Below are 15,888 nucleotides of genomic sequence, written 5' to 3' on the forward strand. Positions count from 1 at the left end.
GAGATGAATAAAGTACGTCTGGTCCATTAGTGTTATATGTATCACATAAGAAGCTGTTGTCATTACCGACTTGAATTTGCATTGCTTTCACATTGCCAAAACGGATTGGACTTCTGGCTTTACATCGCTGAGACAATTGTTTTATCCTCCTGCTCTGGACACTGACCATACTAGAGGGACCAGAAGCAGTGAAATGCCTATCTTGTTCTTCCTCTTTGACTTGGGAGCATTGCTGAGGAGCCAAGGTTCAGGGTCTATGTCAAGAGACAGCCTTTACCCACTGCCTGGTTTTATCTACAGCAGCTCTGTTTGCTTTCTGTAGTGACCCATATTGTGTATAGAAGTATTTTGGCCTTGCCTGGATGAGAGGAGGAGGAAGGCTGCTCCTGATTGGATTTTGGGCTTGAAATATGACATTGTTCCTGTCGTCCCAGGGCCCCCAGCATATGTTTGAATTCTGGAAAGGTGCCAAAGACATAGTCCCAGATAACTGGTTACATTCTACCAGGTCTGTGCTGTATTATTACATTTCTAAGATATCCCACACCTTCTGAAATTAAAAAAAAAAAAAAATTCCTATATGTATAAATCTTGTTAAAAGCCTTTTTAAAAAAAATGTTTATTTATTTTGAGAGAGAGAGAGAGAACGAGCGAGGGAGGGAGGAGCACAGAAGGAGGGAGAGAGAGAATCCCAAACAGCCTCCATGCTCACAGCACAGAGCCTGACATGGGGCTAAATCTCACAAACCCATGAGATCATGACCTGAGCCGAAATCAAGAGTTGGACACTGACCGAACCATCCAGGTGCCTCTAAATCTTAAAAGTCTTAAAAGGAATGACTAGTTGAAGGGGAAGGATGACAATTTTTTGGTACTAATCAAAAGTTCTCCCTGCCAGCAAAACAGCCTCTACATTTAGATGCTAATTCTCTGAGTTCTTTTAATTATTATTATCTACAAAAAAAACTTTTTTAATGTTTATTTATTTTTCAAGGAGAGACAGAGCGTGAGTGGGGGAGGGGCAGAGAGAGAGGGAGACACAGAATCTGAAGCAGGCTCCAGGCTCTGGGCTGTCAGACAAAGCCCAATGTGGGGCTCGAACTCACGGGCTGTGAGGTCATGACCTGAGCTGAAGTTGGACGCTTAACCGACTGAGCCACCCAGGCACCCCTGAGCTCTTTTAATTATTAAAAATAGTAACAGTAATCCAAATGTGAGTCTCCTACCTAGTCAGTTAGGTGCTAAGCATATCTAGTTCTATTTTTTTTCAAGCCTAGGAACAGTGTTTCTATACATATATTGTGAATAATAGGTTATTTGGAGTAAACCTGTTACTCTATAAAGAAACCTTTTTTTGTTTGTTTATTGAAAGAACCACCCCTCAAATGGCTACCCTTTACTTTGCCTTTTTTCATTGCTAAGACTCTAGGATTCATACTTGATAATTCCAAACTGGGTGCAAATTTCTATTATGTATGCTTTTATTGAAAAATAATATTAAATGCGTAAAGGGAATATAGTGTGGATATTTAAATGCTTTTCTCACAGTTAGTTATATAGCTGTTTCAAATCCTTGATGCTTCGATGACTCAAAGACAAAGTTATTTTTAATTTTTTGCCTTGTGTAACACACAATCATTAGTCCAGGAATCAAATGTAATTGAGCTACAAGGTATAAGTTTCTAGAAAGTAATTGAGACTGACATTTTAATAATGGGATCATATTAGTGGAAAAATGGTGACTAAGAACTTTAAGAATATACTATAATGGGATGGTTACATTAATTAAAAACTGAAAACAAACTATTCTTCTCTGTGGTACATATAATTTGGAAATAGAAATAGGGACTTCTAATATCTTGTACATTTCTATAAAAAGAGAAGAAAAGAAATAAGTGGTCTAATACTTATTTTTCTTGTCTCTCCAATTTCTTAAAATATGTGAAGTCAGCTGTAGTTAGGTCAGTACAATTGAGACATACCTATTGCTGCAGGAAAAACAAACCTCACAGAATATACAGAATAAAAAAAGTATGGGTCATTAAGATGACCCTACATCTTTTCTAGTTTTGTTTTACTTGGAGTTGTCAATGATGCGGGTAAAGAACCCAACAGCTGTATATTATTAGTTTAGTATAATTACATGTACCTCTTCTCACGATTTTTAAGAAAACCAAGAACTTCTAACTTTAGAAGAGTACATAAGATACTTAATCCCATGTATCTTAATACGCAAATAAATAAGAAAAAGAGAAAGTTACTGCGAAAACTATATACCAGATACCCAGCAACTGAGAAAATTAGAATTTAAAAAATACTTTAAAATTTCCAAATTAGTTTAAAAGAGCATAACAATTGCTTACCAAGTAGCAGTGGAAGAGTCCACTCTGTTGTTAGTACTATCAATAGAATACTATCCAATAGAACTTTCTATGATGATAGAAATGTTGTAAATCTGTGCTGTCCACTAGAGTAGCCACTGGCTAGGTATCTACTGGAATTCTTGAAATATGCCTAGGACAACCGAGGAACGGAATTTTTAGTTTCATTGTATTATAGTTAATTTACACTTACACTTGAGTAGCCACACATGACACAGGAATACCACACTGGATAGTGCAGGCCTACAGATTTTAAGCTATGGAATATGATCTTTATTGATTCTTTTAAATGTCCTGGTTTTCCCCATTTGTCCTAAGTAGATTTCAACTTAAATTCTTTTGGTCCTATAAAACAAGCCCTGAAATGCTGTTTACACATTACTGGTTTAAATCAATAAGAGATCAGAGTTCTCTGCTCATAAGTTGGTAAAAGAGACATTGCAATGTTCAGAAGATCCTTCTGAACACACCTTTTGTATTTCAGTATAGTGCCCATGGATGGCATGGGGTGCCTTGGAGATTGTTTTATAGGAAACCCAAAGCAAAGTTTTGGCAGTTAGTGGCCAAATTGGTATAGCATCAGTTCTTTAGCAAACAAAAAATAACTTAGAATTAAGCATGTTTTGCTTATTCATCTGAAACTAAAAGTTTGAAAAAGTTAATTTTATGGAGGGTTTTTCCCCCCACTGTTTTGTTATTTGTAAGCAAAAAAAATCATATTTATTTTGCTATAAATGTGTGAATGTTAGAAAGCAGGGGCTTCCAAAACACAGGAGAAGGGAGGCTGTTATATAGAAATTTCTATCAGGAACTCCCCTGGATTACTGTCTTGCTTCTTCTGTTACAAGGTTGATGGCATACTATGGACAAAGAGTTTCTTCTGTTCAGTACTCTTAGGATGTAAAATAAAGCTTCCTATCTTAGTGCCTTTCTAATTAGGACATACATTTCAGTGTACTTTTCCCAGAGCTGGATTTTTACTGAACACATGTACAGCCCAGCTTTCTAAGCTTATCTATACCTCAAAAACAAAAACAGAACAAAACAAAACGAAAAATCCCCAAAACCTAAAGATTTCCAGTGTCAGAACTCTGTAGAATGTACCCATTTTCGTCGCCAAGATTTTTTTTTTCAATATATGAAATTCATTGTCAAAATGGTTTCCATACAACACCCAGTGCTCATCCCAAAAGGTACCCTCCTCAATGCCCATCACCCACCCTCCCCTCCCTCCCACCCCCCATCAACCCTCAGTTTGTTCTCAGTTTTTAAGAGTCTCTTATGCTTTGGCTCTCTCCCACTCTAACCTCTTTTTTTTTTTTCTTCCCCTCCCCCATGGGTTTCTGTTAAGTTTCTCAGGATCCACATAAGAGTGAAAACATATGGTATCTGTCTTTCTCTGTATGGCTTATTTCACTTAGCATCACACTCTCCAGTTCCATCCACGTTGCTACAAAGGGCCATATTTCGTTCTTTCTCATTGCCCTGTAGTACTCCATTGTGTATATAAACCACAATTTCTTTATCCATTCATCAGTTGATGGACATTTAGGCTCTTTCCATAATTTGGCTATTGTTGAGAGTGCTGCTATAAACATTGGGGTACAAGTGCCCCTATGTATCAGTACTCCTGTATCCCTTGGGTCAATTCCTAGCAGTGCTATTGCTGGGTCATAGGGTAGGTCTATTTTTAATTTTCTGAGGAACCTCCACACTGTTTTCCAGAGTGGCTGCACCAATTTGCATTCCCACCAAGAGTGCAAGAGGGTTCCCGTTTCTCCACATCCTCTCCAGCATCTATAGTCTCCTGATTTGTTCATTTTGGTTGTCGCCAAGATTAAAGCAGTCCTCAATAGTTTCCTAACTCTACCATGGAGTGCCTTCTGGCAACTGTTTCCTCCTTGCCAATGAAACAAAGAAGAATAAAATCAACATTTGTCTACCCACCCACCACTTATCCTATCTATCTTCTGCTTTGATAAAATATAATCCCAAGATATTCAGAAGGAGATAAGCTACTCTTTTCATTCTCCCTGGAGGGACTAGGGGATGTCCTCCCTGTTAATTTAGGAAGTTGAGGGTTTGTTCCTTGAGCTGAGTTTTTGTCAGGAGAAAAAAGTCTTTTGATCTGGAAAATCCAGGAGTCTTTTTATGAAAAATATCAGGCAGGGCCATGTGACAGGAAATGGATGGAGAGAGCAGTCCCTGATTACTTGTGCTGCCCTCTCAGGTTCTGACTGTAACGCCCAGCGGCATGATTCATACCTACCAGAGGACTAGGCTATGTGGGGATTAAAGGGTACCTTGTCTCCAACTCCACATTGCCCTTTTCCCTATATCTTACTGGAGTAAGGGGAACTTTCATGAAAATAAGACTGAGAGACATCTGGATTTTCTGAAGGTGAGCAGGTCAAGTTTTAAGGTTTATGTTCTTTGGACATATGGTCTTTGGACATGGCTTTTGGAAGTGAGTGCTTCACAGAGCCCCATTGGGTGGCTGAGGAGAGAACACTATCTCCCGTTTCTCTTAAAGCCCTACATAGTGTGAAGAGTACCGTTCAGAGCAATCCATCCGTGGCCACAAGGAGATCCTTGCCGAGGGGTTGCAAATCTCTCATATGGTTTATATTAATACATGAATATCTTGGTAATATTCTAACATGGTTTGCCTTTAAAATCATATAAATATATGCTCTTAGGCTGCATATAAGGAATGAGATAAGAGGGGAATTTCATTTTTTTCTGCATCCTCTGTTTCTGTCACTAGACAATGATATATGTGACTTGTTGTGCTGCCTCCACTATTGACACATTAGAGAAAACAACCGCCCAGTACCGTGCTATAAGTGTTAAGACATTTACCTGGATGCAGAACTTCTAGGATGGCTTCAGTGTCTTATTCAGATGAAAACTTGGCCATTTTAGACCAATTTATCATGTATTAAATCTGGAAAGACAAAAAGATTAGTGTGATTCACTGAATATGGCCAGATTTTCATTTTTTAATTGACAGAGTAAGTATTAACACTACATCTTAAAAATGTTTTTGAAGGGAATGAAACCATCTGGTCCACATCAAGAATATATTTTTCCTTATGTAGAGTTAGGCCGTACTAAGTGTCAGTCTGTCGTGGGGTTACGTCCTCTTCCTGGTTGTAGTCGACGTCTTCCCTCATACCCTTGTAGATACTCACCGGAGAAGGAGAAAACATGTTTTTGGGTAAAATAGTGCAATCTTATTCTAAGACACTTCTGTAGACATAGTTCCTAGTATAAGAAGTATCATAATAGATTAGATTTTTAGTTGTGAATCTACAGGTAAACTTTGATAAATGATCCTTTTTAATATAAACCTGTATGAGTGTTATTTTACCATAATTTAAAAAATCTTCTTAAAAAGAGATCTTTTTTCTGTATTTCTGTTTTTATTTTTCATTGTAGTAATACATACATGTGGTTTAAATGTCAAGTTACAAAGGAGTGTAAAATAAAAGTACGTGTCTCCTAGCTCTCTGTAATGGTCTCTCTAGATCCACTTCCTAGAGATACTTACTACTAATAGTTTCACGTGTATCCTTTTAAGACTTTTAAAAATGTATACACATGCATACAGATGTGTATATCCACGGTTTTTCATTTTACACCTCCTACTATTCTGTTGTGTGTTTTTTTTATTTATTTTTTATTTTTTTTAACGTTTTATTTATTTTGAGACAGGGAGAGACAGAGCATGAACAGGGGAGGGTCAGAGAGAGAGGGAGACACAGAATCTGAAACAGGCTCCAGGCTCTGAGCTGTCAGCACAGAGCCCGACGCGGGGCTCGAACTCACGGACCGCGAGATCATGACTTGAGGCGAAGTCGGACGCTTAACTGAGCCACCCAGGCGCCCCGTGGTTTTTTTTTTTTAACTTAACATGGCTAGATCTGTAATATATGCATAAATCTACCTCGTTTATTTGATGACTATACAGTATTCATTGCACTGATTCATGATAATTTATTTAACCAGCCCCCTGTTAATGGATCTTAAGGTTTTCTTTTTTTAGTTTCTCATTTTGGCTGCTTAAAAACATGCGTCAATGGTTCTATTTATATGTGTGCTTTTTTTTAAAATTTTTTTTATTTTTGGGACAGAGAGAGACAGAGCATGAACGGGGGAGGGGCAGAGAGAGAGGGAGACACAGAATCGGAAACAGGCTCCAGGCTCTGAGCCATCAGCCCAGAGCCTGACGCGGGGCTCGAACTCACGGACCGCGAGATCGTGACCTGGCTGAAGTCGGATGCTTAACCGACTGCGCCACCCAGGCGCCCCTATGTGTGCATTTTTTAAGTGGTATATCAGTAGAAAAGTTTCAAATGTGATTGTTAAAGCAAACTGCATACTCCAAGTTTTTGAAAGGTACTTAAAAATGTCCTCTACAAAGGCCATACCAATTTTTGATACCCCAAATCTGGCTTTTATCAAATCTTAAATTCTTTTTGTCAGTCTTATAAATGAAAAGTACATATTTGTCCTGATGTGCATTTCTTTAGTTATAAATGAGGTTGAGCTTTTTCTGTTGTTGTTGTTTCCTTATTGTATGTAGTTACTCTTCTACTAGTTTGCCCATTAATGGCCTTTGCTTATTTATTTTTTTTTTAAAGTTTATTTTGAGAGATGGGAGAGCGGGGAGGAGCAAAGAGAAAGAGAGAGAGAGAAATCCAAGCGGCTGTGTGTGCAGTCAGCGTTCCTGAGTGGAAATCAAGGCTTAACTGACTGAGCCACCCACACACCTGGGGTTTTGCTTATTTTTTAGTTGGGTTGTTCATTGCTTCTCATGTTAAAGAGCTCACGTGCTATTCAGGAAACTGGCATTTTATATGTAATGTGTGGCAAGTAGCTTTCTCAAGTTCCTGTTTCTCTTTTGACTTTGTTTATGGGTCTTTTTTACCATATGATATTTTAATTTTCTTATGTAGCCAAATTAAACAATATTTGTCATTATGGATTTGGAGGACACTTTTCAGTAAGAATATTATTAAAGCTGAAAAGTTATTCAAGAAGACTATAGGTGTGGTGTAGGTTACCTTTTTAAACCACAAGTATATCAACTTTACTATAATGTTGTTATATGGAAGGATTTTGGCCTTAGAGAATCTCTTTTTATCCCTATATTTCAGTGGTTTTGTTGTTATAGCAAAATAAATTTCCCATAAGATTATTTCTCTCATAAAAATACTACCATGATATTAATTTTGTAAACTCTTGTAGGGCACTAGTGTCCCTCAGGAAAAAAAAATAGAGAAAGTATCAGATTTACCAATTATCATTCTCTACACAGATAATGGCAGTTGTCTAAAGATCTGAAATCTAGAGTGGGTTAGATTGAAAGTAATAGTAATTCCGAGACAAACAGAAAGTAAGAAGTATAAAAGTAATAGAGGTTCATTATAGGAACTTTTGAAACCACATACAAAAAAAAAGGAAAGAAAAAAGTCACTTTTGATCTTAGCCTTGATCTTAATAACCCTCAAAAGCTTCTAAGATTTGTTATATATTTTCCTAGTCTTATCTGGTTCACAGTGATGCAGACATTTAAAAAAAAAAATATCGGTTATTTTAATCACAAATCAGTGCTAATAGAACTGTTTCCATTAGAATACCAATGACCCAAGTAAGGCCTTAATGGCAACTTGACAGTAATCTAAACACCCACACGCACACACTGGACCACACTCATGATTTATGTTTATATATTGCTCTATAATGATTATCTTTCCTTGCCGTTAAATATTATTAAATATGTAAAAATGGCTATATAATGTCACATCATATGGCTTAACCTAACAGAAATGTAAAAGAATAGATTTGTGTTCCTCTCAAAAATGTATTCTGTTAACTCAGTAGACCAAATGCCACAACACATTCAAGAAATCATTACGTAGGAATCACATCAGATTCTTTTCCATTCCTGATAAAGTGGCAGCAATTAACTGTGTGAAGGTTAAGGGCTGGGATCCATCATGGTACAACATGTTTTATGTGAAGTGACATCATTTGAATGGAAAGATTACTAAAGCTGGGTTAATGGAACATTCTTGTTCTAGCAGCATACTACACAGATTTAGAAGCATGTAAAATACATTTGAATTGGATATCAAGAAGAGTTTGGGTCAAAAAGTGAAGGGAATAATAAAAGTATAAATGTATAAAGTTTACTAGAAGAAATGCTGTGAGGTCATTCATTCATTCATTCATTCATTCAATTTGTTTAGGAAAAAACCTGGTGCAGATTCTATGCAGCCCCAGTCACAAATATTTGGGCTCATTGAGACCAGCAGGACTGTAAAAGGTCATAAGAGAGTCACTGCTGTATCATTTATCACTTATTAGCTTTAAGAAACTCTGCTGCTACATGCAGGATGTCTCCTGGGCACTACCACCCCTCTAAGCCCCAGGTACTTGGCATTATGGCAGCCCTGGGTTGGTTGTGTCCTAAGCCTTAAGTTACAAATTAGACACTGTACTGTTAGGGCTGCTTAAAGTTCTCGATCTAAGCAGCTGGTGAAGTTCCATCTCCCAAGGATGTCCCTTTATCACTGAGAAAATTATAGCTGCTCAGTCCTGTTGACACACCTCTTCTCTCAAACATGATCACAGGGAACCCAGACTCACTTCAGTCTTTTGACCAACATCAATGAGCCCCTGTCAGAACAACAGGCTTTTGGCCAAATCCAACTGACAGCTCTCAGAAAATCTACATGCACTGGGAGAAATCGTTCAGAGACTGAATCATCTGGGGAGTCACTGGCTTAACATAAGTCACCATTTGCTTGCAAACTGACTAGTAAGTAACTATATTCAACTAGTTTTGTGAACCATGCTTGTAGTTAAGTGTTTATATTAAAAGCTGAAAGAGTGATATATAATTTGAGTTGGAAGGCTGAATAGTTTGTATACGTAGGGAATGCCTTGTTCAAGAGAAAACATTTTTTATAGCATCAGAATACTCAAAGATAAAATGAGTAAATTATAGGTAAGTTATGAGAAAAACAGAGATATCAAATCTTAAGTTTTAAATAATGAGCTTTCATAATTTTAGTATTTATTTCCCAACTAAAGAAAGAATTTTTAGAATTCTCCATTATTTCACTTAAAGGTAATATGACAGGCAAATGTTGCAACTAAAATAGAATAGATCTTATTTTTTTCTATGAGGGAAACAGAACTTGATTTCAAATGATAATGTGAAATAAATTCTCAAATAACTAGCTGGCCTTAAAAAGCAGGCAGTGTAGTGTACAGCAGACAGTGCGGCGTGGCAGGTAAGAGGACAGGAATCAAAATTCCTGTGTTTCAATCTTGACTCTACCAGTTACCACATTTGGGTGAGTTCCTTATCTTGTTATTACTCAGTATCCCAGCCTATAAAATGAGGATAAAGCAGTGATTATTTCATAGGGATGTTGTGAGGCTTATATAAAAACAATATTAAAGTCTGAACATTGTGTCTGGCGTATTATTATATGTGCTCAATAAATGTTAGCTTTATGTAAAAATGTTAATTTATTAAAAAGCCAATATAATCTTTAGGCAATTATTCCTAACAAGTCCTGGGTACTGTATGCACACTTGGACTTCTCTAACTTCATTTTGCATTTGAATCACCTGGGGTTTTTGTTAAAAATGCAGATTTCAATGGGTCTGGGTGGAGTCAGAAAGTCTGCATTTCTGACAAGCTCCCACATGTTGCCCACGAGGCTGGTCTTTGCCTTAACACCTGAGACAATTGTGGATGGTTGCTCCTAATTTATAATACAGTGGTTCTCAGTAGGGAAAATGGGAATAAGGGAAGTGTAGACAATATGTACAGATTTAAAATCCCAAGTGATTGTAATATGCTTGCCTTGCCTTTTCCCTAGTGCCTGAAGAACCACTGATTTGCTATTTCAACTTCTATTTTGTTTCTCCATTTCTTACTCTATTCTCTACTTTCCCCCTTGCCATTACTGTTTTAGACTAAAAAAAACAGTATTAATAGTTCCCCAGTTACTAAGAATAAAGCATCAATTTCAAGCCATTTTATTGTGTATAATAGGATACTCTACTCAAATGAGGTTAGACAAATGGTTTCTCTCTAATATATCTCTTCTAAACTATAGGGATCTGAAAAATATATTTTCCATAGCTTTAGCTGAAAACAAACAAACAACAAACAGGCAAGAAAGTGATGTGTGGAGCATTCAGTAATAGAATACAAAGATGAATTGGATGTGGTTCATAGTATCAAAGGAGGTATACTCCCATAAGGAAGGGAAAGTTGTGGATATTATGGAAGTGGCTGAAATCAAACAGTGTGACCCCAGCATACGTTCTACCTGCTCTGAAAGGTAGGACAGAAGGGGGCTTATTTTTAAATGGCTTTCCACCCCAGTGGCACTAAGATGTTTGGAGAGACTCATAGCCAAATATATACTCAGTTTGACCAACATCTCTCTAGGGCAAAGACCATTTTTATACTTTCATGTGTTCGTAAGGATCTAACATCACTCAGATCCATAGTATTCCCTCTGTAAGTATCTTCTACATATAATTCTTTATTTCCCAAGTTGGATAAGAGGAGCTTTGATTAATATTAATTGGTAAATAGCTAAAGACATCTTAGAGAGCAAATTAGCAATCATAAACTCTCTTTAATAGTACACAAACATGTATTTGACTCCACCATTCTTACTCTGAAGTTAACCAAAGTATTACATCCACTGATCTAAATAAGTTTTAACATAATTTGGTGAAGAATAAAACAGCTTGTATGTGTATATAAGGAACAAGAATTCACATAAAATTTCACCCAACTGAAGGATTATTAATCTATAATTTAAAATTTTAAGGACATTTAGTCCTAGGACTTTGAATATGAAGGCTCAATGTGATTAGGAAAAACAAAGCATACCCATTTCTTCATCCATTTTCTAAACTACTAAATGTTAGAAAAATAATTAAATGTGATACTAGCAACACAATTTAAAATATTCTTAGATCTATGAAGGAAACTCTAATAATCATTTGCAAATTCTAGACATTTATTTCCACTTAAGACATTTGAATGATGCACCTATTTAGGAACCAGACAAATAAAATCTCTTTTAAACTGAGTTATAAGAATAACGTAAAATATAGCAGTCACACAATATTTACAGCATGTAGTGAATTCTATGTTAGTAAAATATTTGAAAGATGATTTTGTTTTTAATACTCAATGGAATCTTCTTCCCTTGTGACCATATGCTATGAAGAGAAGGAATCAAAAATCAAAAACTTTTAATGTTAATACAACTACTAATATCAAGATTCACTTATTTCCGTTTCTATCACTGTTCTAGATATAAACTTTTGTTTTCTATTTCCACTTGTCAAATATCATTAAAATTATCACTGACTAATAAAACATTTGGCAAATTTATAGCTTTTTTTTTCTTTTTTTGCTGTCATTTATTTTGGATGTGTTTTAGAGCTTTAAGAGGATAATGGTGGTCATTTGCCAGTTCAGTTAAATAGTACCTTAAATCCCTAACGGACTACTTGATTTAAGATGGTTTTATATATTAAGCTATCAAAAAGTTGAATTTTGGTAGCTAAAATTCATATAATGAATAAAATATAAAATAATAGCTAAATTTAGGCTAGAAATGGAACAAAACTTACTTTTACTTATGGGAACTATGGCATACTATTTTAATAAGTACCTACATGACAAGATACACAAACCATGTAATCCAATGACTTTAGACAGTTTTGTAAGGGAACCCTTAGACATATTTTGAAGAAAAATAACAGCACTTTCCAGTGGTAATGAATTTAATAGGTGATTTACCCGGTTTACTAGATAACCTGGGAGAAGAGCATTCCTAACCTGGCCTTGACTGCTTTGTCATAGTTTGCTGGTCTGGCTCTATATTTGTTTATTGCCACCGTGTGTCTTCAGGACAGCTTTCTAACCCTCACAACACTTGGATTTACTTCCAACAGCTAAATAAAATTCTTAATTTGCCAGCTTACTTGGGAGACTCTCTGGCATAGCCCAATCATGACTGAGTAAGGCAAAGCACTAGGAAAACTAATGAGAGTGGGGGGCCAGAGGCCGGGAGCCTGCATCAGGCAGCCAAAACATGCAAGTGTTATGGGACTGGTCTAGGTCCCTGTAACAAATTTGAAAACAAAACATAGCAAGTCCGTTATCTGTTTGAAAAGGACATGGAGATATTCACCATATAATTAAACTCTTAGTTTTAAATGCCTCTCAGCTAAGTATTTTACCTGGGCTTTTGTTAAGTAGCAGATTAAATTTTCTTTCATTTATTTTCCCTCTCGAATTGGGCAAATAATTAGTGATAGTAACAACAACAGTAATAAGCAGCAGCAACAGACCAAAAAATGCACACACACACCCCCACACCCACACACTTCTTACCTCAAACTAGAACACACACACACACACACACACACACACACACACACACACACACACGGCAAGAAACCTGAACAATCCATAAATTTGCTTTTTTTTTTTTTTTTTAAACACAACCAGGGTTAGAGAATGACAGTAAAGATTTAAGCTCAGAACTCTTGAGATGGGGAGCATTGGCAAAGCGATGTAGTGACTGAAAGACATTTTATAAATCTCAAGGAAGGTAATTCTTTCGCATCAGTGGAACCAGTAGAAGACCACTAGGTTTCTTCTGAGTTGGATGATGGAGCAAGTGATTCAGTTTAAGATCAGAGAAGAGCCGAACCAGGAATCGAGGCTTCGGGATGGCCACAAAGAACAATGAAGTCAGGAAAAAAAGGAGAGACAGAGTAGATGACAGACTCGACACTCATAAATGTGAAACTTTAGCAAATGCTGAGACCTGGCAACTTAGGGTACACTCCCTGAGCTTTACACCACATTATGGGAACTGCCAGCCATTATCAGGAGGGATGGACTTTTGGAGCCAGTGCTGGAAACCTAATGGTTTTCCAGAATAGGTAATATACCAGGAGAGTTATTTAGAGAGTTTTGAAGGTCCTAAGCATGGGCAAAAGGGTAATTATTTTAGACTACTATTTTTTAAGCAAATAAATAGGAAACAAAAGGAATCAAGGAATTTTATCACTGGAGGGAACCTTATGGTCAGGGACCGGAGGTTCAGGGTTGTGAAATAACTCCTGAAAGCAAGCAGCCAGTTAAGTGGGTCTCTCCATTCACCGGCTTCCTGTGCTTCCCTGCCCCTGCACTGTCTGCCAGGAGGGTGGCAGAATCCACCACAGCCTGAGACAGATGACCTAGGTGGGGCCTTTAGAGCTAGGGAAACACTACAGGAGGCAGGGAGCAGGCAGTTTCTTCGAGAAGACTTACAAAAGGGTTATAGCTAATGCTAAAGGAAATAAACACCCGGGGACCCAGGACACTCAGGTGGTGTCTATCAAGACAATCATGTTGGGGATGAGGTACCTAATAGGAGAAACAAGTTGCTCAACAAAGTTATAAAACAGAACAGTGTGTGCCAGATTTCTTGCATCCTTCACTGTTACTTTCTCTTCTCTGAATGACACTAGACATAAATATAGCCAACTCCCAAATTTGATCCCAGGGGAAAATGAGCACCCAAACTTTTACTGAGAAGAGGAGGCTTGGAGGGCTCCAGTAGTGGGATTCTGATACACCGCCAGAAAACAGAGATTAGGTAAAGAAGCCCTAGATGGCTACAATAACGGGGTTTCTACTAAGTGCCCAAAGACGATGGGGCAGGAGACACTTTGGGAAAGACTTGCTGAGGTCTTGGGGAGAAGTAGCAGGCTGGCGCTGTAGAGAGACTGGGCTGCACAGTTAAGAGAATTGGGAGAATGGGGTGCTAGATAGGTGGTGTGGAGGGAAGGGACCAACCAGAAGCTTCTCTTAAAATCGCGCCTCAGTTACAAACGTGGACTGACCAGGGCTATGGAGATTGGGGTGTCGAGACACCCCAGCTTCTCCCCCTCACCAATCTGATGAATCAGAGGGCACCTGGGGACACCTGAAGGTGGGACAGTTTGTCCCTGGTGGGGGCGGCGCACAGTACCAAGGACACACAGGGTTTGTGGGGAGGGGTGAGGGGAAGAAGAGCCATGCTGGGCGTTTCCTGGGAAGCAGAGGGGGAGGGTGGGGACACTCTTAACTTCACCTTCGGAGTAGCGTAACTTTTAAATGGACGCCCCGCGGGGTTCTACCGGCTTCTTGCCCCGGACACGGTTAAAGGACAAGAGTTAGCTAAAAGCCTTGGAAAGAAAGTTTATTTGGTTGGATCCCATTTTTGCAGATTCCTGGTTTGTACTCGAAAGAGTCTGGTCAAATCAGAGTGACCTTTTGGGGGCACGCAGCAAGCAATCTCAAATTGTTCCCTGCAACCCAGGCGCCCCTCACCTGATTTGGGGAAAGGCAGCCAGTTCCCGGTGGGCGCCGACCGGAACTGAGCTCTCTCTCTCCTTCGTCCCCGGGAGCCCACCAGCACAGCACCCGCGGTGAGGACACCTTGACAGGAAACTGACCAGCCCCGCCCCGCGGCCCCCGAATCTGCCTGGGCAGTCCTGGTCGACTTACCCGCGCCCGGGGCCCTGAGCTCACGTCGGACAGCGAGTTGGCAGCGCTGGTGCGGGGCTTCCGCCCGCGTCTTCCGCGTCCCGGCGGTGCGCCCTCACTCCCGGGGTTCGCTCGGGCTGCTCCCCATCAGTCGCCGTCCCAGCCCGAAACAGATGCTCGCCGTGCCTGCCACCACTGCCTGGGGCCCTGGGCTGACGAGCGCGCTGGAATCGTCCGCGACGCGGCAGCTCTGAATTTATAGCGAGGGGCGTTGCTGCTCAGTAGGTTCCAGGGATGAGGCACTGTTTTGCATTCTCTCCTCCTCCGCCCCGCCCCTGGAGACCCTCTTGGCCCAACCCCCTCCCTCTCCAGATGCTGACGGAAGCGGGAGGATGCCACAGTCATCGCCAGTGTCACCTACCAGATCCCTGCGCACGAGGCTCGGAGCCCTGCGTTGGGGAGGGTCGCTAAATGGAAGAGAAGTGGGGGTACAGGAGAAACAGTTCATGCCCGGGATAAATGTTTCCCTCCTCTCTCTCTCTCTCTCTCTCTCTCTCTCTCTCTCTCTCTCTCTTTTTAACTTGGAAAACTTTTTAAGGACGAATTCAGGAACTTCTTTTTCCTGTGACTAACTCAAACTTTGACAATAGGGTTGTGGATCATAAATGCCATAGGTTAATTTCAGGTTTACAGAGTGAAAGGGTGGACATTTATATCCTCCCATTGGGCATGCTATCAGAGTTGCATGTTTAAAACTGTAAAAATAGAAAAACTTGAAGAACAAAATATGACCAAATATTTAAGGAAGAATTAGTATAATTTCTTCACAAGCTATTCCAAAAAACAAGAGGATCATTTCCCAACTCATGCTATGAGACCAGTATTGCCCTGATCCTAAAACCAGATAAGACATCAGGAAAAAAAGAA

General features: G+C 39.0%; 1 protein-coding gene across 1 annotated transcript in view; it reads right to left on the reverse strand.

The window, feature by feature from the left end:
* Nucleotides 1-15,246, reverse strand: part of AGTR1 (angiotensin II receptor type 1) — a 46,087-nt gene extending 30,841 nt beyond the window's left edge. The window contains exons 1-2 of the mRNA XM_043595189.1: nucleotides 14,983-15,246; nucleotides 5,244-5,328 (exon numbers count right to left, since the gene is read on the reverse strand). The gene's annotated coding sequence lies outside the window, so the exon portion shown is untranslated. The remainder of the gene's footprint in view (nucleotides 1-5,243; nucleotides 5,329-14,982) is intronic.
* Between the last annotated feature and the right edge of the window lie 642 nt (nucleotides 15,247-15,888).

Source organism: Prionailurus bengalensis, chromosome C2 (genome assembly GCF_016509475.1).
Source record: "Prionailurus bengalensis isolate Pbe53 chromosome C2, Fcat_Pben_1.1_paternal_pri, whole genome shotgun sequence".
NCBI classification, from domain to species: domain Eukaryota; kingdom Metazoa; phylum Chordata; class Mammalia; order Carnivora; family Felidae; genus Prionailurus; species Prionailurus bengalensis.